The following is a 22,443-nucleotide window of genomic DNA, read 5'->3' on the forward strand; positions in this document are numbered from 1 at the left end:
GCCTTGGGGACCCAAGCATGATGGCCTGGGACAGGGCCAACGTGGTGGCGCACTGGATGAAGGTGGCCAAGGTCTGTTAGGGGAGGCCCAGCAGCGTCCCTGTGCGGAGCCTTGAAAAATTCCTCTGCTGCCTGGTCAGCTCTCAGGACTGAGGCCTGAGGTCAGAGCCCCAGCACAGCCTCTAGGTCCTCTCTGCCAGGGGCACACAGACCCTGACTCCCATGTCCCGGTGTTGGGAGACTCGCTTCCTACCTGGCTCCCTCCTTGGGTTGAACTGGGATCCTCCTCACTCTGAGAGTTGGTCTTTGGTTGCTAAACGTGCCCACCCTGAGCATCTGTCCCACCAGCAGGAGCTGTCCATCAAAGGGGACTGAAACTACAGCTGCAGCTCCCACCTCACAGCCCATGTCTCCCCTTCCCCAGGAGTGCAGAAGCCTAAGGAACTTCTCCTCCCTGCACGCCATCCTGGGCGCTCTGCAGAGAATGGCTGTCCATCTTCTGAGGAAGGTGTGGGGGAAAGTTTCCAGGTGCATAGGCCTCTCCCACTGGAGATCAGAAATGGGGAGGTGTCACCCATATGTCTTCAAATGTCCTTTCATCTCCTGGGAGGCAGCCAACCCTGGGGCCAGGGACTGGGCTGGTGGTGGGGTCTCTAAGGCTCTCTGGGACCTCAGGGAGCTCTGCTTCAGGAGTCAGTTTCCTTCAATGTCAGAGACCGCATTGAGCCAAATGGGAGATTATCGAGTGTTTCCAGCACCAGAACCCTATGCCCAGTTGAAACCCAAACTGGTCAAAACAGAGGTGCTCCATAGACATAGGATTGGGGCCCAAGTGCCCAACATGGGACCCCTGCCCCAGTCCCATGGAGACCTTCCTGCTCAGAGGAATGCAGTGATGCCCTCACCAAGGCAGTTTGAAACATGAGATTGTCAAAAGGAATTTGCTCTTGGCCTCTTGTCAGAGCAAAAAGAGCACAGGTGATTTGAGTAGGTTTCAATTCTCGATGGCGGGGCAGATGGAGAAGCCATGAGGAGTTGTGGGTGCTTCAGAATGAGTCTTTATTGCAGAAGCCAGTGGCCATAAGTCATCAGACAAAACAGTCCTTCATACCATTGTCCCATACAGGCAGCCCCACACCACCTGGGACAGACATTTCTTCCCCACACAGCAGCATCAGTCTCTGCACCCACAGACATTATCTGAGCAGCCGCCTCTGAAATCACCACCCTACATCATAGTGGTATCTGAGCTCTGGCTCAGCAGCTTCTCCTGTCTCCCCTGCCCAGCACACACTACCTGGTTAGCATGGTAGCTATACCTGAGCTCTCTATGAGCTCTGAGCCTTATGTCTTCTTCACTGGGTTCCTCTCAGCTCTGTCTGAGCTCTGTAGCCTTTTCCCTTCCTAGCTGCTCTCTCTAGCAGACTAGCTGGTCAGTAACCTTTCTATTGCTTCATAGACAAAGAAGGCTTCATGACAGTAGCTACATCAGTCGTTTGGCTACAGAAGGGCACACATGCGCAGTATAATGTAGGATTGCACCTGCTTATGGCATCTCAGCCTGATTAAAGATTCCCATGTTCAGGTGGCCTTGCACGTCAGGTGTAGTAACAACAAGGCAACTGTGCTTCACTGTCCTTGACTGACAGGCATCCAGACGTCTCTGGTGTGATTCCCACATAGCACCCCTTACACCAGATGGCCTTTGGGGGGCACCCTGGCCTATTGCCAACTCCCTGAACACAGAGTTCAACACAGACTGGAACATGCCATAACCAGAACTCTGGCCTTAAGAGCAAAACTGTGGGTTTCATCCCACCTGGCGTTACGTCCCTGTCTCTGGTAGGTGCTGTTGCATCGCCAGGGCAGGCTCAAGGGGTGAGACTCTTCCTTATAGTCGTACCTGCTTCCCTAAGGAAATAGAAGGTTGTTCAGGGCCCTTCCCTAGTCATAGCCCATGGCTAGGTCTATAGTGCCTATTCCTTCCCTCCCTTAGGGGAAGGCTGGGGTCGCAACAATTCCCCTGTTGCTTTTACCTGCCTATGCAGTGGCTGAGGATACTTCCGTATACACTCATCCAGCCTAATCCTTTAGGCTAGGGGGGTCCACCCCTCGGTGGAGCTCACATTTCCTGCCCCACACGGGTGATGGCCTGTGCCTGTGCATTGTGGTAACTGCACAGTTCATCCTGTAAAGATGGCCCAGCTGTCTACTCCAAGGCCAAGGGCTATTCTGTCCAGTATCTGAATAGAAAGAACCACAGTGTGTCTGTACTCAAATGGACAGTTACAGCTGTCCCTGTAGTAGGGACCCCCTACCTGGACCGTCCTTAAAGCGCACAGGGTCTCCGGGAGAGCTGGCATGCCCTCTCGGGATGGACTAGGGGACTAGCTCCTTCATATGAGCTCTATCCCATCACAGGGTCTCATAGGGCCACACAGGGTCTGTCACCCGTGTGACAGAGGGCTGGTACTCACCGCTTCCCTCTGTTCCAAATAGGCCTCCCTCACTTTCCCAAAGTGGGGTTCGTGCCACCCCTGACATGGGCTGGTCACACAGGCCTGCAAGGCAGCACACTCAGCTGCCAACTGTCCCTCAAGAAGAGAGCGCTGGCTCCCAGTTTCCCTTCATAACGGGGACCAAGGCCTGGTGGGTATCCTTCTCCTCTCCCGGGCGGCTGCCTTCTCAGCAGCCAGACACCCTTCTCTTCTTTTGGGGCTCAACCCCACGTGGCCCCCTTCCAGGATAGCTAACTCACCGGACGTAACAACGGCCCTCAGTGGGGAACTGGACACTTGCCAGTTACTCCCTAAGAGACCAACATAGGTGTGAACCACTGCGGACAGCTTGGTTCAAGTCCGCAAGAGGATCAAAGGTTAGGGCAACATCATCAACACAATGAAACATAACATGGGCACTGTTTTCGCCTCAGATGTCCAAATCTCGTGCTATCAACCAGGACACCTGGTAGGGCTATACACACATCTCAGGGAGGTGACTAAAGTCCACTGTTGACCTTCCCACACAAAGCAAAATGGTCCTTGTCTCTCTGGAGTCATGCCATGAAGACGCAGGCATCAGCCAGTGCTGGGGCTGATAGGTAGACCCTGAGTGATGTTTGGATGATGACTCTAACACACGTTTCTGGGGAAGGGGGGTGAAGGCACTACTTGGCTATCGCCACCAAGTAAGCCCTGTTCACCTGCCTCCTTTGGCTTTTATTGTCATCACAGCTTGAACTAAAATTAAGCTCTAGATATAATCAGCAAGATAAGCTTTCTTGAGAAAATACATGCATAAGACTAAACATAGAGATTCTAGCAAAACACCTCAGGGATCAGACTTGTTTGGAAAAGACAACATACTGCCTTCAGCAAGGTCCCCTCAGAGGCCCCCAACCTTTTGGAGAACCCTCCTCACAGACATTCCAACCAAGTCCCGTGCTTCCCCACATCTCCCCCCACTTTCTGTTTTGCTGGCTGTAAAAGACAGGGAGGTGGCGAACTTTCTGCTTTGGAAGGTCAGGTCTGTGAAGCTCATTGACTGCTCGACTTCTGATTTTGTAGACTGTAAGAAAAACAAAGAGAATTACAATGACAGTAATGGTTAGTCTAATTAAGAAGACAGCGTACTTATAAGCATTAAATCTTGCCTTCTAGCAAGGTGTAGGGGACAGGATTATAAAGGGGAAGGAGCTAGGGTGAGGGATGTAGCTACATGCAGGCCTGAGGTCTGTAGACATCAGCTATTGCCAGGCGATGAGATGATGTTGACGAGTTGATGTTGATTCCTGGGGGTCGGTCTGACCATGCTTATCGGTTCTGTTTGCTGGATTCACAGCTTAGTTATCTCCTTAATTACTTTGCACAGGTCTTGAAAAGAAAACTTTAAGAAAAACTTAACCCCCTATTCACATATAAGTATATGTGTTCTAAAATTTAAAATAATATAATTACTTTTCAGATTAACTCAGGTGTTTTATTAGATTTATTATTCAGTATACTTATAATTCTTTTTAAGATTTTTTATAAATTTTCTATGATTTTTATATTCTTATAACTTTTATAATAAGCATTCTTATAACTTTCATAAAATATTTCTACTCTAATTTCCTTTTTTCCTGTTATATTTCTTTCTTTATGTTATTTTTTATAATTTTTAATTCCTTAACTTTAGCTTTTCTTTACTTGTTCAGACACTGTAACTTATACATACCTTTTACAATTTACACATATCTTCTGCAATTTATATATATATCTCTGTTACTTACATATACCCTTTTATAACTACACATACCCTTTTAGTTTGTCTACTTCACTTTCTTTTTCCTGTATTTCTATACCTTCTATTACATGAAAACTATAAATTTCTTCTAATTAGTTATGATTAAAGGTTAGTTCTACACAGGTTTCTTTATTCCTATCTTCAGAGCAGTTGGAGTGGTGAGAAGTGTGTCTCAGAGTCTCTTTCTCCTCTAGGCCTATCATCCTTGCTCTGTTCATGTCTGTCTAACTGCCTACAATAGCCCTTCAAGGATCTTGGCTCTGAACTCTTTTAGGGAAAGAAGAAGCTGGATTTCTTCTGTAATTACTTCCTACGACCTTTTGGAGAATCCTCCTTACAGACATTCCAACCAAGTCCCACGCTTCCAACCGAGCCAAGTCCATTACACAGCTCTCGGCAAGCCACAGTCAGGGCTTGTGCGTGGCAGCCGGGCCTTCTCCTCTCTGTCGCATCTCCCTAAAATGCACTCTGGCACAGGAGAGAGTTGTTTGCTGCCACAGGCAGCTTAACCCCCACACAACTGGGCTCGCACATCTGCCCAGCAAACTTCAGTCCACATTAGCAAGTTCATCCTGCAGCCTCTGGTCCTCCCAACTGGGATTTCAGCCAGTGCCTCAGTCAGACTCCTCCCCTCTGGGCCAGTCTAAAAATCCTGTCCAGGGAGAGTGTCTTCCCTCCGCCCTCCTCTGTGACCCCTGTGTACCAGTTACAGGGCCTTGCCATCCTTGTCTCTTGCTGCCTTTGGCTCTTAGCTGCCAGCCTCAAACAGCCAGGGCTGAGGCCGGAAACAACTTTGCATATTGCAAAGCACTCTGGAGGCTGCAACCTGGGCGTCAGGTCCCCGCCTTCCCACCTGTCCCCTTTGTGGCAGAACAGCGACCAGGCCTCACCCAGGGGGGTGCACTGGAAGGGACATCTGCCCCTCCTCTCCTAGCAGCAGGTACTGGCAGCTCCTGCTGTAGTCCTGAACCCTTTCAGCTCATCTGCAAACAGGGAGCTTTCACTAGCTCCATCTGCTGCTTTCACAGATCCCAGGCTCCCTGTTCCATTCCTGGGGCTGCAGGAAGGCTAGTAGCAGTCACTGGCTGCTGGTTTAAGTGCTGTAGCCAGCAAGCCAAAGGCCTAAGTCTTGTAGTGCTTGTTGTAAAATGCTCATTACTGGGCAGCAGCTGGGCAGCTCCAGTGTCAGGTAAATGTCTGCTGTCCTCTGCTTGTCCCCTGGCGGGGTCTCTCTTTTCTGCGTCCAACGCAGAGAGAGTGGTCCGGTTCTTAGAGGCGGCTGGGGATTTGAGAATATGAAAGAATGAGACAGAACACAAAGATGGGGAAGAAACCTGGGACCAGATGGGACCTCTGTCCTCTTCTGAAGGGGAGACAGGGACAGGGACCCAGCAGCGAAACCGCATGTTTATTTTATATCTCCAATACCAGGAAGCAACGTCAGTTCTGAGGGGGCCAGTTCCTATTCATTCCTGGTGCTTGGCTGGATTTACATAATGAAACCCACTCCCAGGCACCTGGGCAAAGATGAAAGTCAAGCTGAGAACACTTCTGCCTTTTTGGTAAGATGTGTATCCAGGACGTGGCTCTGCCTGTCGCCTTGGATTCAGCTGACAATTATTAAATAAAATGCCCCTGTGCCTTCCCAGGGGCCCTCTAGAGTCACTGTCCCTGCTGCTTCTCCCATCTCTTACTGCTGCTTGGCTCTGGGTGTCTGACCTCCCCTCACCTCCACCTCGCCCCCACCCCACCCCTGCTCCCATTCCCCCCTTTTCCCCCCACTCCAACTGCTCTCACTCTAGCAAAAGCTTCTGCTGGGCTGAGGGCTCTGTGGATTGCCTGGCAGCAGCTTGGGCGTTTGGCCCCTCCACCTTCTTTGCCTGCTCCTGCTTCTCTGAGGAGGGTCTCTCCAGAAGCTCCGTGCAACCTGCTGCAGGCAGATGGCGGCTCTCAATCACCAGGGCGGCTGCTGGCTCATCTCCGCCTTTCCTCAGCTCGGCTTTCAGAAGCTCAGTTTCTCTTAAGCCTCCTGCTCCCCGCTGCTCTTTGGGGGTCTGGTTCCAAGTCCTCAAGGGGTGGGGAGTCAACACTATCTCCCGACAGGGCACTTACCCACAAAGTCCTGTCCTGACACCTAGTGTTGGGAGCACCGGCTCCTGCTTGAACCCGCACATCTCCTGGATCCTGCCAGCAAAGCCAAGTGTCAGAGCAGCAAGAGCACAGCTGCTCTGAGTGGTTCTGAGCCCCTATATTCTACATTCTTCATGACCACTCCAGGGCAGGTCCTTCTCAAACCCCGCCCACTGCACAAACTGTTGGGAACTGACTCCAAGGTCCTCCTCTATTCTCTGCTCGCTAGTTACAGGTGTTGGGTCTCAGCCCTCTGCCTGGGGTTGGACCTCCCAGGACACCGGACCTTAGACGGAGAAGCCCTGAGGAGTTGTGGGTGCATCAGAATGAGTCTTTACTGCAGAAGCCAGTGGCCATCAGTCATCAGACAAGACAGTCCTTCATAACAGTGTCCCAATCAGGCAGCCCTACAATGGCTGGTCAATACATTTCTTTCCCACACAGCAGCATCAGTCTCTGCACCCACAGACATTATCTGGCAGCTTCATGCTGCCTCTGAAATCACCGTCTTACATCATAGTGCAGTGATGGCGAACCTATGACACGCGTGTCAGAGGTGACACGCAAACTCATTTTTTTGGTTGACTTTTCTTTGTTAAATGGCATTTAAATATATAAAATAAATATCAAAAATATAAGTCTTTTTCTACTATGGTTGCAAATATCAAAAAATTTCTATATGTGACACGGCACCAGAGTTAAGTTAGGGTTTTTCAAAATGCTGACACGCCGAGCTCAAAAGGTTCACCATCACTGTCCTAGTGGTATCTGAGCTCTCTGGCTCAGCAGCTTCTCCCATCTCCCTGCCCAGCACACTCTACCTGGTTAGCATGGTAGCTATACCTGAGCTCTCAATGAGCTCTGAGCCTTATGTCTTCTTCACTGGGTTCCTCTCAGCTCCGTCTGAGCTCTCTAGCCTTTTCCCTTCCTAGCTGCTCTCTCTAGCAGACTAGCTGGTCAGTAACCAGTCTATTGCTTCATTGACAAAGAAGGCTTCATGACAGTAGTTACATCAGTCATTTTGGCTACAGAAGAGCACACATGTGCAGTATAATGTAGGATTGCACCTGCTTATGGCATCTCAGCCTGATTAAGATCCCCCTGTAGAGGGTGGCCTTGGATGCCTGGAATATTAACAACAAGGCCTCTGTGCTTCACTGGCCTTGACTATCAGGTGTCCAGGCGTCTCTGGCTTGGTCCCCACATCCGTCTCCTCCATCTTTCCTAAACATGTCTTTCCTCCTTCCCTCCCCTCAGGAGGCGCACAGTCACACTGAAAAACCTGTGTAAGGAAGACAACTCACTGAGCAGGAAACAGTTCATCAAGGTAGAGGGAGCCTGGAGGTCTGCTGAGAGGAGGGCGTGAGGGAAGGGGGACTGCACAGGATGCGGCTTTTGTTGTTTGTCACTTGAAGATTCTCTGAAAATGTTCACCCTCTTGGTCCCAATTACCAGGAAGAGGGATCTGTTTGGTCCATGGGCAGGTGGGGGGGGGCAGTTTCAGGGGCAGAAGGCCCCGGTCATGGCACACAGGGTGGTGGCCAGGCTGTTCCAGGACGGGGTGTGGAGCTGGCACATTGAGCAGGTCTCTGGCTTCCATGCTCCTCCCTGTGCTGGCCCTGAGCTTCTTCCGGGCTGTAAGGTTAATGGGTGGTTTCTTTCCCAAAACAGCTGAGCCTGCTCTCAGAATGCCAGGGCCCTGCTGCCATTTCTGTCTTCAGCACACCTCCAAGGGGAGCGCCTCTGCCTGCCCAGGATGGGCCTCGCAGGGGATTCCCATGGGACAGGGGAACAAAGAGCTATTGGCCTCAGGTCCCACTTGCTGGACCAGAGACAGAGGCGTGTGCTCTCTGAGACTTCCCACTGCCCCCCTATAACACTCACTGACAGTCTCCTCATGATTGAAATGGAGGGGTGACCATCCCCTCCTGCCTCACAGGGTCGTCACGAGTTCAAGGCAGGAAAGGACTGTGCAGAGCTCCCTGCCCTTTCCCACCTAGAGGCCTGGGGGCGAGGACAATGATGACAGGAATGACACTGAGAAGGAGAACCTGTGAGCTCGGTGGACGTCTCCCATTTTTCAGAGGAGGGAACGGGTCAGGGAGGCCAGGCCCAGGCCTCAGGTCACGCACAGCGGGTGAGCGTTGCAGCTGGGAGCCATCCAGAAGCAGAGCATGCTGGAGTCGGGTGGCACTGGTACCAGCTGACTTGGGTCAGAGGGCCAGGGTGTGAGGTCAGGGTTGGTGGAAAAAATGCAGTGAGGTGAGCATGACCTCAATGAGCCTGACCGCTACCCGGTTGGAAGCAGCTCTCCAGGTTTGCCACTCTGATGCTGAACATCTGAGGATCCAAGAAGAGGCTGCAGAAGAAGGTGAGTGAGCCTGTCTGGAAGGTACTCCAGGGTCAGTGGAGGGGGGCTCTGTCCTCCCAGCTGGAGGCCTCCAAGTCAAGAGAGGGAGGCCTTCCTCCTCCAGCCCCACCTCCTGTGCCCACAGACCCTGAAGCCCTCCCTGAGAAATGACCAAGAGGAAGGCCTGGGGGAGGTGCCTGCAGGCTGGACATGGGGTGGGTCTGGCCCAGGACCGCTGACCCTGTGATTTTCCAAAAGGAGGTCCTGGGAGGTGATTAGGAGGAGTTCCTGGAGAGTGAGGGAGGAGGCGATTGAGTGGAGGCCCTAAGGGTCCTGGGCTGATCCACTTGGGAACCCTGGGGTGGCCAGGAGGCTGAGGGTGGGAGGCTTTCAGGGGAGGGTCTGTGGTGCACCCGAGAGCAGGGGCTCATCCCACACTCACCCTGTTTGCCCAGTGTGTTCTCTTCCTCGGAAAATTTCTGACTGATCTGAAGATGCTGGACCCCAGGATGGAGGATTATCTGGAGGTGGGTGACCTGGGGTGTGAGTTGGGGTGACCAGGATTGGCCTTTTGGGGCAGAGAGTGACCAAACTAAGCCCTAAATTCTCAGCACAACTGGCCCTGGGAACTGGGGAGATATGCCCATCATAGTGATCCATATCCCCGCTCCTCTGGAGCCCAGAGCCTGGCCTGGATCCTAGTCCTGTCTTTCCCTGTTTCCCGCCCCCTCTTGGAACCTGGTGGTACTGCAACGTGAGAAGGGTGGGCATAGGGGGCTGGTCCTGGCCAGGAAGCTCTTTCTTTTTTTTCTTCTTTTTAAAATGTTACATGAAATACACATTAATATTTAATGAATATTAATTTAAATATAATAATATTATATGCAATAAACATTAATATTTCAAGGAAAAAAGTTTTAAATATAATAATATTACCAAAGCTGTACTAACATAGTATACTATCACAAAAGTTGTAGGAAATAATAAAAACCTGCAAATAATAGGATTACTTCTATTATTTTCTAAAATACTTTTTATCCCTGGCTCTATGTTTGTTCATCAGTCTATGTTGTTCACTATATTCCACAAATGAGTGTGATCATGTGATATTTATCTTTCTCCAACTGGCTTATTTCCCTTAGCATAATGCTCTCCAGGCCCATCCATGCTGCTGCAAATGATAAGACTTCCTTCTTTTTTACTGAAGCGTAGTGTTCCATTGTGTAAATGTACTATGTTTTTTTAATCCACTCATCTGCTGATGGGCACTTGGGCTGTTTCTAAATCTTAGCTATTGTAAATTGTGCTGCTATGAACATAGGAGTGCATATAATCCTTTCTGACTGGCATTTCAGATTTCTTATAGTCCTAGAAGTGGGATTACTGGGTCAAATGGGAGTTCCATTTTTAATTTTTTGAGGAAACTCCATACTGTTTTCCACAGTGATTGCACCAGTCTGCACTCCCACCAGCGGTGCAAGAGGGGTCCTTTTTCTCAGCATCCTCGCCAGCACTTGTCCTTTGTTGATTTGTTGATGGTAGCCATTCTGACAGGTGTGGGGGGTACCTCATTGTCATTTTGATTTGCATTTCTTGGATGATTAGTGACTTTGAGCATTTTTTCATATGTCTCCTGGCCTTGTGTGTATTCTCTTTCAAAAAGTGTCTATGTAGGTCCTTTGCCCATTTTTTGATTGGATTGTTTATCTTCCTTTCCTTAAGTTGTATGAGTTCCCTGTAAATTTTGGACATTAAACCTTTACCGAAGCCCCTTTCCCCAGCTGCCAGTAAGGTGCTCGGTTCTTCCGAGGAAGCTAAGGCCACGTTGGGGTGAGGCCCTCACTTTATCCAGCGACTAGCCCCGCTCCAGGCAGCACTGGCCAAGCACTCACCCTCACGATGGCCACAGTCTCAGAGCTCGACTGCCTCTACTCAGCCCTGATCCTGCACATGGATGAAGTGTTGGTGACTGAGCATAAGATCAATGCCCTCATTACAGCAGCTGGTGTAAATGTTGAAGCTGTCTGGCCAGGCTTGTTTGCAAAGCTGAGGAGAAGAAAGTAGAAGCAAAGAAAGAAGAATCTGAGGAGTCTGATGATGACATGGGCTTTGGTCTTTTTCACTAAACTAGCTCTTTTGTAACACATTCAATAAAAGCTGACCTCTATTGCAAAAACAAAACAAACTTTATCAACAATAACATTAGCAAATATGTCCTCCCATGCACTGGGCTTTCTTCTGTTTTGTTGATGGTTTCTTTTGCTGTGCAGAAGCTTTTTACTTGGATGTAATCCCATTTGTGTATTTTCTCCTTAGTTTGCATTTCCCTAGGAGCTGTGTCAGTAAAGGTATTGCTTGACATATGTCTGATATTTTGCTCTCTGTGGGTTCCTCTTAGATTTTTATGGGTTCCTGTCTTACATTTAAGTCTTTTATCCATTTTGAGTTTATTTTTGGGTATGGTGTAAGTTGGTGGTCTAGTTTCATTTTTATTTGCAAGTATCTGTCCAGTTTTCCCAACACCATTTATTGAAGAGATAAATTGACTCCATTGTATGCTCACGCCTCCTTTATTAAATATTAATTGAGCATAATGGCTTGAGTCAATTTCTGGGTTCTCTGTTCAGTTCCATTGGTCCATATGTCTGTTCTTGTGCCAGTACCAGGCAGTTCTGAGCACAGTGGTTTTGTAATATAGTTTGAGATCTGGTGTTGTGATCCCTCCAACTTTGTTCTTCTTTCTCAAGATTGCTGCAGCTATTCTTGATCTTTTTTTTATCCCATATGAATTTTTGGAGAGTTTGTTCTAGGTCAGTGAAATATGCCGTAGGTATCTTAATGGGGATTGCATTGAATCTATAGATTGCTTTAAGGTAGTATGGACATTTTAATGTTGATTCTACCAATCCATGAACATGGTATGTTCTTCCAGTTGTTTATGTCTTCCTCTATCCCTTTTTTCAATGTCCTGTAGTTCTCCAAGTACAGGTCTTTTACCTCCTTAGTTAAGTTTATTCCTAGGTATCTTAGTTTTTTTGTTGCAATGGTAAATGGGATTGTTTTTTTAATTTCTCTTTCTGTGAGTTCATTGTTGGTGTATAAAAAAGCCATAGATTTCTGTTCTTAATTCTGTACCCTGCTACATGCTGAATTCATTTATTAAGTATAGTAGTTTTTTGATGGGTTTTTGGGGTTTTCTCTGTACAATATCATCTCATCTTCGATTAATGACAGTTTTACTTCTTCTTTTCCAATTTGGATGCCTTTTATTTCCTTTTCTTGTCTGATCACTATGGCTAGCACTTCCAGTACTATGTCAAACAGGAGTGGTGAAAGTGGGCATCCCTGTTCTGTTTCTGTTCTTAGGGGCAATGGTTTTTAGGTATTGCCCATTGAGTATGATGTTGCCTGTACGTTTGTCACATATGGGCTTTATCATGTTGTGATATGCTCCCTCTATTCCCACTTTGCTGAGAGTTTTTATCAAAAATGGGTGTTGGATTCTGTCAAATGCTTTCTCTGCATCTATTGATATGATCATGTAATTTTTGTCTTTCAATTTGTTTATGCGATGTATCACGTTTATTGATTTGCAAATAATGTACCAGCCTTGCATCTCTAGAATAAATCCCACTTGATCATGATGTATGATCCTTTTAATATATTGCTGGATGCACAATTTGCTAATATTTTGTTAAGGATTTTAGCATCTATGTTCATCAGGGATATTGGCCTGTAATTCTCTTTCTCTGTAGTGTCTTTATCTGGTTTTGGAATTAGGATAATGCTGGCCTCATAAAAAGAGTTGGAATTGTTCTTTCCTCTTGGATTTTCTGAAATTGTTTGAGGAGTATAAGTGTTAGTTCTTCTTTGAATGTTCGGTAAAACTCCCCTGTGAAGCCGTCCAGACCTGGGCTTTGTTTTGGGGGAAGTTTTTCATTACTGCTTCTGTTTCATCAGTTGTTATTGGCCCATTCAGGTTTTTTATTCTTCTTGATTCAGTTTTGGGAGATTGCATTTTTCTAGGATTTTGTCTATTTTACCCACATTGCCCAGCTGTTGGTAAATAGTTCTTCATAGTATTTGATTATAATCCTTTGTATTTCTGTGGTGTATGAGTTCCCTGTAAATTTTGAGGTATGCCTGTAGTGCTATGAACTTTCCTCTCAGGACTGCTTTTGCTGTGTCCCAGAGATTTTGGATTGTTGTGTGTTCATTTTCATTTGTTTCCAGGAAGTTTTTGATTCCTTCGTTATCTCGTTGCTAACCCATTCATCCTATCTAATAAAAGAGAAACATGGTAATTAGCATACGACCGCTACCCTTTCCATTGGCTAATCAGGGCGATATGCAAATTAACTGCCAGCCAAGATGGCGGCCAGCAGCCAGGCAGCTGGAAGCTAACATGAGGCTTGCTTGCTTCAGTGACAGAGGACTCCAACATTCCCCGCCTGCCTTGCCGGCCTCTGAGCTTGCAGTTTAAGAAACATTGTAACAAATATAGAAGCTAAACAAAACCCCAGAAACCTGCTTTCAGCCGGCCAGGATCTCAGAGCTGGAGTTATACATTGTTTCGATTATAGAACACAAACAAACCAGATACCTGCTTTCAGCAGCAGAGGCCACAGAGCTGGAGCCAGAGCTAAAGCTGGCCCAGAAAAAAAAAAAAAAAGGAGCAGTTGAGAGCTTCAGCTGGCCTGAAAACAGCCCTCAGCCCCTCACCCAGACTGGCCAGGCACTCCAGTGGGGACCCCCACCCTGAAGGGTGTGTGACCAGCTGCAAACAGCCATCATCCCTTCACCCAGGCTGGCCAGGCACCCCAGTGGGGACCCCCACCCTGATCCAGGACACCCTTCAGGGCAAACCAGCCAGCCCCACCCATGCACCAGGCCTCTATCCTATATAGTAAAAGGGTAATATGCCTCCCAGCACCAGGATCAGCGGAGCCGAGAGGCCTCTCGGCACTGGGATCAGCGTGACGGGGCAGCGCCCAAACCCCCTGATCGCCCTGCGGCTCTGTGTGTGACAGGGGGCGGGGCCACAACCTCCCTATCCACCCTGCTCTGTTCATGACAGGGGAAGCCACCCCAACCCCCTGATCAGCCCTGCTCTGTGCCTGATACGGGGGAGCTCCCCAACCCCCTGATCACCCTGCAGCTCTGTGTGTGACAGGGTTTGGTGCCTCAACGCCCCCCCCCCCCCCCACACACACACACACATGGGCCCTGTTCTGTGTGATGGGGTAGAGCCATAACCTCCCCATCAGCCTAGCCCTGAGTGTGAGAGTGGCGGCGCCCCAACCACCTGATCAGCCCTGCTCTGTGGGTGATAGAGGGCGGTGCCCCAACCCCCGCCCCCACGGGCCCTGCTCTGTGTGTGACGGGGTAGAGCCATAACCTCCCCATTGGCCCTGCCCTGAGTGTGAGAGTGGCGGCGCCCCAACCCCCTGATCGGCCCTGCCCTGAGTGTGACAGGGGGCGGTGCCCCAACTCCCCTATCGGCCCTACTCTGTGAGTGACAGGGGGGAGCTCCCCAACCCCCTGATTGACTCTGCTCTGTGCATGACAGGGTACGGAGCCCCAACCCCCCTGATGGGCCCTGCTCTGTGTGTGACAAGGGGTGGCGCTGCAACCTCTCCATCGACCCTGCCTTGAGTGTGACAGGGGGTGGTGCCCCAACCCCCCAATCGGCCCTACCCTGAGCATGACTGAGGGTGGCATCACAACCTCCCAAAGACTGAGGGTGGCATCACAACCTCCCAATCTGCCCTGCTCTGTGCATGACAGGGGGTGGCACCCCAACTCCCCAGTCGGCCCTGCTCTGAGCCCGACCAGGGGCTGCACCTAGGGATTGGGCCTGCCCTCTGCCACTCGAGAGCAGGCCTAAGCCAGCAGGTCGTTATCTCCCGAGGGGTCCCAGACTGGGAGAGGGCACAGGCCGGGCTGAGGGACCCCCTCTCCCCACTGAGTGCACAAATTTTTGTGCACCAGGCCTCTGGTTGTTTAATAACATGCTATTTAGCCTCCATGTGTTTGAATGTTTTAGGGTGTTCCTCCTGTAGTTGATATCTAATTTCATTCCACTGTGATCTGAGAAGATGCTGGATATGATTTCAATCTTCTTGAACTTATAGAGACTTGTTTTGTGTCCTAACATGTGGTCTCTCTTTGTGAATGATCCATGTGCACCTGAGAAGAATGTATACTCTGCCGCATTGGGATGAAATGTCCTATAAACTTCAATTAAATTCACCTGATCCAGTGTGTCCTTTAGAGTCTCTGTTTCCTTGTTAAGTTTTTGCCTGGAAGATCTATCCAGTAAAGTCAGAGGGGTGTTAGCGTCCCCTACTATAACTATATTGTCATCGATATCTCCATTAAAGTCCTCTAGAAGTATTTTTTTATACTTAGGTGCTCCTATATTTGGTGCCTATATGGTTACCAGGGTTATATCCTCTTGTTGGATCGATCCCTTTCATATTATGCAGTGACCTTTGTTGTCTCTTGTGATGGCCTTTATTATAAAGTCTATTTTGTTGGATATATGGGTATTGCTACTCCAGCGGTTTGTTTGTTGTTTCCATTTGCAAAATTAGAAAATTGAAAATTAGAAAATTTGTTTCTATCCCTTTACTCTCATCCGCTCTGCGTCTTTTGTTTTGAGGTGGGTCTCTTGTAGACAGCATATAGTTGGGTCATGTTTTTGTGTCCATTCAGCTGCCCTATGTCTTTTGATTGGAGCATTTAATCCATTTTCATGTGGAGTTATTACTGATAGGTACTTACTTATTGCCATTCTAATTCTGTATGGCTAGGTTTCTCTCCCTGTTTCTTCTTCTCATAAAAATATGGACTGTTTCACAAATTTGCTTATCATCCTTGTGCAGATGCCATGCTAATTTTCTCTGTATCGTTCCAATTTTAGTTTATGTGCTGCCGAAGTGAGCACCTGGAGCCTTTTTCTGATGGACTTTGGCTGTCTGCCTTCCAGGGGAATCAGATCAACTTAGAAAAAAAGGAGAAGGTGAGCAGCTGTGGCACCTCTTGTGGGGCAGCAGAGGGGAGTGACAGTCATAGGTGCCCTGGCCAGCACACTCCTGGGCTCCATCCCCTGCATCTTCCACTCATTGGGAGAGTTTGATAACAGAAGTGGGAGACCCCTCCAGTTGGTGGCTGGGGTTAGGGAGTGGCATCAAGGATAACCTCCTGGAGGAAGGGGCTGTTGATGCCCATCTCTGAGCACAGGAAGGGCATGAGTAGAATTAGGGGGAAAGATGGTACCCATATGTGCAGACTCAGGACAGGTCACCTGACCCACTCCTCACCCCCACTCAGGCAGTGTCTGCATCCTCTCCTTCCCTCTGGCCCTAGAAGCAGAAAGTAATGGAGGAGATAGTGGTGCTGCAGGGGCTGCCTAGAAATATGAAATTGAGCCTGAGGAGTAATTCAGGGCCTAGTTCTGAGCCCTGGAGCAGCACAGCGACAATGAGAGGTGAGGCCAGGCAGGAGTTGGGCAAGAGCAGGGGTGGACTCTCCCTGCTGGTCAGTGCACAGAACCTGTGTCCATGGCTCCCTGGTCCTCCCCAGACCTTGCTGTGTAGCAATTCCTGGGGCTCCTGACACTGGGAGGGACACCTGAGGTGTGGATCCTGGGAGCTCACAAGTGCCACTCTGTCCTGCAGTTAAATCCTGCCAGTGGAACACTCAGACCTTTATTCTGAGACAAACAGAAGTCATTGAATGATTGACAGGAAATGATTGAGCTCATTTTTATGGACTTTGACCTCATGGAAAACATGTTTGGGTACAAAATCTCTCATTTTGAAAACTCTTAGGTTTTAGCTAAAAGTTTAATGATGTCAGAAAACACAAAATATTTTTTTAAGGGTAACACAACAAATGCCATATATTTTGCTGGATATGTGTAATGTCCAGCAGTGAAATTCTACATGAAAACAAAAAACGATAAGAACTAAAACAATTTAGGAAGTTGTGACTTTTTCCATGACATTAATATAAATCTTTTCCTTCAGCTATATTAGTACGTGATTTAAAAGAGGAGAAAAATCATTAAAAAAACAGCACAGCAAGAAGCTTAATGAATGGACAAGATGATGTGGAATAGAGTGGAAATAGAAATAAATATAAAATCATCAGCAGAGATCCAGGCAATTGAGTGTCCTAAGAGTATGGTGAGAAAGGAATAAAGCAGAATACTCTTGAAAACATGTGTGAGGGTGAAGAAGAGAACAAATCTGACATGTTTGGTGTCTAAATTTTATTGTATTAATTATAATGATACAATTAGTTGAGTGTATCTGCTTCTGAATCCAGTGCCTTGACACAATGCAATTTGATTGTAGGCCTGGGATTTATTTTTACAAGTACAATTTGGTACAGAAAAAAATTAAAACAATGGCCTACTTTTAGGCAAAACCACCCCCGCTCCTCTTTCCCAGTGAATTATACTGGACACACTTCTTTATCCCCACCTTCAATACTCAAATACACCCATAATTTATATCTCGAGACCAATTTTTTCACTTTACAATAATGCAATTAGACTAGATACAATTTTTCTTTTTCAAAATAAAAGCAGACTTTTTATTGCACAAATATTTCATGGTTATAGGTGGAAAAGAGAAAAGTTTAAAATAAGTGATCACACATTAAGTTTAAAATCACACACTAAGTTGGAAATCATTTTACATATCTTTATATGTATCCTTTCAGATATGCGCACTGTATATATAACTATACACTTACCTATATTTATAAACCATTTTATGTTATATTGCTATTTGATAATGTCTATTAATATGAAAAATATTTCTGGAAAATTATATCTTCTAGTATCTTTTGTCCTGCTCCATCATAAATCATATAATTTGGCTGTAGTTAATGGATGTAAAATTATTTTATTTTCTGCTTTATGAATAATTCTATGATGACCATCATTATATAGGTACTTCTCAACATTTATTCAATTCGTGTTGAATCATTTCCTGCAAATAAAATTAGTTTCAAAAATACACATATTCTAAATTTTAGTATGTATGAATTTTGAATCATCTGATCAAATGTCTTTGGAATTTTGATTGGGATCTCATCAGATTTATAGACTGGGTTAAGAGGAATTCATTCACTAGCTCCTTTATCAGGTATGTATTGAGCGCTTCCTGTGGGTCAGGCACTAGAAATGCAGTGCTCAACCCAAAGAGCTTGTCATATGGCATGTTTGCATGAAAGAGTCAAACCAGCCAGCACATGCATAACCTGAAGTCAGGATGTGCTGTATGCTCTGAACTAAAGGTAAAACAGAAAGAGACAAATGGTGAGGAGGTGATGTTGTGTAGGATGATGTGAAGGTTTGTGGGATCGAGGTGATAGTTGAGGCTGCTTTGGGAATATGCATAGATGACCAGCAAAATGTAAACATCCCAGCTGAGCTCTCATTTTGGGCTCTGGTTCCAAAGTGTTCTCAGTGACTCTGGATCTTTTTTTTTTTTTTTTAAAGGTTGTATTTACAAGTAAAATAATTGATATTTTTAGTGTAATACTATTTTAATTCTTGAGGAATAAGAATGGTAGTGGTTTCCATTTTACATATAGTGCTGCTTATTCAGTAGCATTTAAAATTAAATTTTGGATGATGCTCAACCTCACTGATCAAAAGGGAAATACAATTCAGAACCACAAAAAATCGCTTCCCACTGCCAAAATGGCTGTTATAAAAAAGATAAGAAGTAACAAGTATTGGTGAGAATGTGGAGAAAAAGGAATCCTTGTGCACTGTTGGTAGGATTGTAAATTGGTGCACCCACTATGGAAAACAGTATGGAAATTCCTCAAAAACTTAAAATTAGAACTGGCATATGACCCAGCAATTTCTCTTCTGGTTCTTTGTAGAAATCCAAAACACTAATTCAAAAGGATATATTTGCTTCTGTGTTTCTTGCAACATTATATACAATACTACAGATATGGAAGCAACGTAAGTGTCCATCGGCAGATAATTGGATAAAGAAGATGTGGTACATATATACTGTAGAGTATGATCCTATATAATAAAGAGCTAATATGCAAATGGTCATCATGCCCTCATGCCATCACACCTTAACGGCTCAGACACTCAACACTGGAGAGAGTGGAATGGGGACCAGTCAGGCACAAAGAAGCTCATGAGACAGGAATGGGGACCAGCCAGGCTGTGGCCCACCAGAGGGACAAGTTGCCAGCCCCGTGGTCCAGGGTGCCAGTGCCTATGGCTGTGGCCCAGGCGAAGCCGCCCGCCCACGGTCCCCTGTGGCTGCGGCCAGCTCAGGCAAAGCCGGCCCAGGTCCTTGGTGCCTGCGGCTGGCCAGAGGGAGAGAAGTCCAGGTCCCAGGTGCCTGCGACCAGCTGGAGGAGGGAATTCTGGGTCCTGGGTGTGGGGTGAGGCAGAGGCAGTTAGGGGCGATCAGGCCAGTAGGAGAGCAGTTAAGGGTGATCAGACAGGCAGGCAGAGGGGTTAGGGGCAATCAGGCAGGCAGGCAGGTGAGTGATTAGGAGCCAGCGGTTCCGAATTGTGAAAGCAAGTCAGATATCCCCCAAGAGGTCCCAGATTGGAGAGGGTGCAGGCCGGGCTGAGGAACCCCGCCACCCCTGTGCATGAATTTCATGCACCAGGTCTCTAGTCTATATACATAAAAGCCCAGCAACCTGAACAGTGAAACGACCAAAGCAACCAGAATGACAGTTGGCTATGACATGTACTGTGGCAGCCAGTCAGCTTGATCTGGGCCCCGATGCTGCCCCTCTACCCACTGGCCCAGCCCCCAGTGGTCCCCCTACACCACAATTTAGGGGTGGGGCTAGCCAGCCAACCACCCGCAGCCCGTCCCATCTGCCGAACCAGCCTCATGGGCCCTCATTCTAAAATGGGAACACACACAGAAATCTAACTTTAAAATGGGTACACACACAGAAATCTAAGTCTAGGATATAAACAGGAAATTCACAGAGAGATACAGTTGGGCTGTGAGGAAGAGGATGAAGAAGACCCCAGATTTGCATAAAATTCAGGGCTCTAGGCCTCCTGTATCTGTATAACTCGGTCTCCAAGACCCAGTTTCCCCCAATTTTAGAATAGGGGATTATGAGAGTTTCTAACCCCAAAGGATTAATACAGGTCATTTCCCTCCCCTCTCCCCCTCTGCTGGCACCACAGGGTGGACGGGACCAGATTTCATGAAGGACGTGGCTTAGTCATTTCTTGCTGTGGAGCAATATCTCCACTGGCCTAGTGACACTACACATTCGTGACTGTCTGACAGCTTCTGCAGTCAGGAGCAGGGCATGCTGTAAGCGATCCCTCTGAATCAGGGCTCACCAGACCAGGGTTTTGGCTGAGACTGTAGTCTCCCCTGAGTGTCTAGGAGGAAAGGAGATACTTCCAATCTCACTCGGTTGTGGGCAGAATTCGGTTTCCTGCAGGTGTAGGACTGAGGGTGGATTTCTTGTGGCCGTGGCTGCGGCATCCTCAGCTCCGAGAGGCCACAGGGAGCTTCAGGGGTAACCCCAGCCCAGCCACTTGGTGCTGCACAGCCCACAGAGCAGAGGGCCAGCAACTCCAGCTGAATGGGCGCTGCAGTCTGTGTGAGGAACCTGTCAATGTGTCGGTGCCACCACGGTGGACATGTGCTCTCCTGCTGTCTTCAGATGTGTTCCTGGATGGGGCTGGATGGGATCAGAATCAGTGGGGTGGATGCCAGGGTGTCCTGGCAAAAGCCACCATTTGGGGTTGAGTGACAGTGTGTGTGTGAGGAGGGTGTGGGCACGAGGAGCCTGTGGATTTAGAAACTTGAGAGAAGTGGCCACTGAATTGTCATTTGAGTGATCTGACTGGGTGTGTCTCTGTCCCACAGCCTGACCATTCCCTGACCCAAGGCCCTGACGGTCATCAAGTGGAGCAGGGTCCCAGGACAGGAAGCCCTTACTGGGCTTTTCCCCAAAGGCTGTGGCTGGAAGCCCAGCGTCACCGTCCATGGAACCACCAGGGAGGAGGCGTGTTCTCCTGAGAGCTGGGGCTGCATCTGTGATTCTTGGGGGCAGGAGTCCTGCAGCTGTGGGCGCCGGGTTTGCATTTCCTTCAGCTCCCACTCTAGCACCCAAACTACCCGTCCCTGACCAGGCCCTTCATGGACTTCCACCCTCTGCCCTGTGCACATGTGCAGGCCCCGGTTCATGCAGACCAGCCCAGGGCCCTGGGGGGGCACCGCAGGGAAGTTCCCGTGTCCTTGGAGGGCAATGGGTGAGAACCTGCTGCTCGAGTCCAGCCCCCAGGGATGTCCAGGACCGATGGGTGTTGGTGTGACTATAACTTCTGGGCAGCCCTAGGCTATCAGATTCAATAAAAGTAATTGAGGTGAAATACATGTCACACACAACTGACCATCTGAGTCGTTTTTACGTCTACAGTTCACTGGTATGACGTATATTCACACTGCTGTGCAACCACCCCCACCCACCTCCACAATTTTTTCATCATGCAAAACGGTAGCATTAACCCCCTATCCCCCGCCCTCCCATCCTCTGGCAGCCACCCTTCCACTTCCCTTGTTTGTGACTATGAGGGAAACAGAAATGTCATGAAAGTGGGATCGTCCATATTCGGCCTCCTGTGATGGGATCATTTTCCTTAACACAGTGCCCTCAAGATGCATGTGCTTGGTCCCGGCAGGTGTCAGAATTCCCCTCCTTCTGAGGCTAATACTGTGGGAGCACATGGTGTTAGATGGCGGGGGCGGGGGGGTTGGCAGGGCTGGCAGCTCCCTGCCCACTGCCCCTGTGGGCTCCTTCCTTGGAGACTGAGGTTCCCCTTCAGGGCTGCAGGTTCCCAGCACCACATACCCATCCAGGTCTGGGAGCCTGGAACACACCTCCAGGTGCTCCTGGGAGGTGAGGTCCTCGTCCTGGCCGCACAGACAGCCCTGCAGCTTTCATTCAGCTGGTTTCAATACTGGGCACATGTCTAATTTTAAACAAAAGTTGAATTTCTAGCATCCAAATATCTCAGTCCAGGCCCTTCCATGCAACAGGAGCAGCCAGTGACATGGACCGTGAGAGTGTCCCCCTGGCCCCTGCCTGTTCCACCTGAGCCTCCTGGCAGTATCTGTTCCCCTTCTTGGCTTCCAGGCCCAGGGCAGGGGCAGGTTCTGTCCTCAGCTCAGTGCTCCTGCCTTTCCCTGGAGAAGGCTTGGCTGAGCCTGAAGGCCACCCCCATCCCCAACCAGGAGGTTCCATCTTCCTCCAGAAGCCCCAGGACCCTGAGAAGCTCTGGCCTCAAACCATGAACAGACCCCACAGATCTATGGTCTGACACAGCTCTTCACAAGGGCGATGTGAGGCCAGGGCAGGAGGGGACATGGGCAAGGCCTTCCATAGAGGCACTCATTCTACATTCATCCTGTTATGGAGGGCTTCCTACCGTTGGCCAGGCGCTAGTCCCCTCCCTCAGGTGCTTATGGACACTGGAAGGAGGTGTTTAAATGGATTTAGAACATGTAGACACCCCCCTTGTGATATGCCAAGTGTTCCCTCCATTTTTGAAATACTAATTTTTTAACACTCTCCATAGCCTCTGAGAGGATAGGCTTTTTACTATTGCTGAGTGTCCGATGGGGAAACTGAGGCACAAAC

At 48.4% G+C, this 22,443-nt stretch overlaps 1 pseudogene across 1 annotated transcript; it reads left to right on the forward strand.

Moving 5' to 3' along the window:
• The first annotated feature begins 10,662 nt into the window (after positions 1–10,662).
• LOC308526395 (large ribosomal subunit protein P1-like) lies at positions 10,663–10,889 on the forward strand (annotated as a pseudogene). Its single transcript has one exon. The product of its transcript is annotated as a large ribosomal subunit protein P1-like (transcript).
• The last annotated feature ends 11,554 nt before the right edge of the window (positions 10,890–22,443 follow it).

Source organism: Myotis nattereri, assembly GCF_964212035.1.
Source record: "Myotis nattereri genome assembly, chromosome: 10".
In the NCBI taxonomy this organism is placed as follows: Eukaryota; Metazoa; Chordata; class Mammalia; order Chiroptera; family Vespertilionidae; genus Myotis; species Myotis nattereri.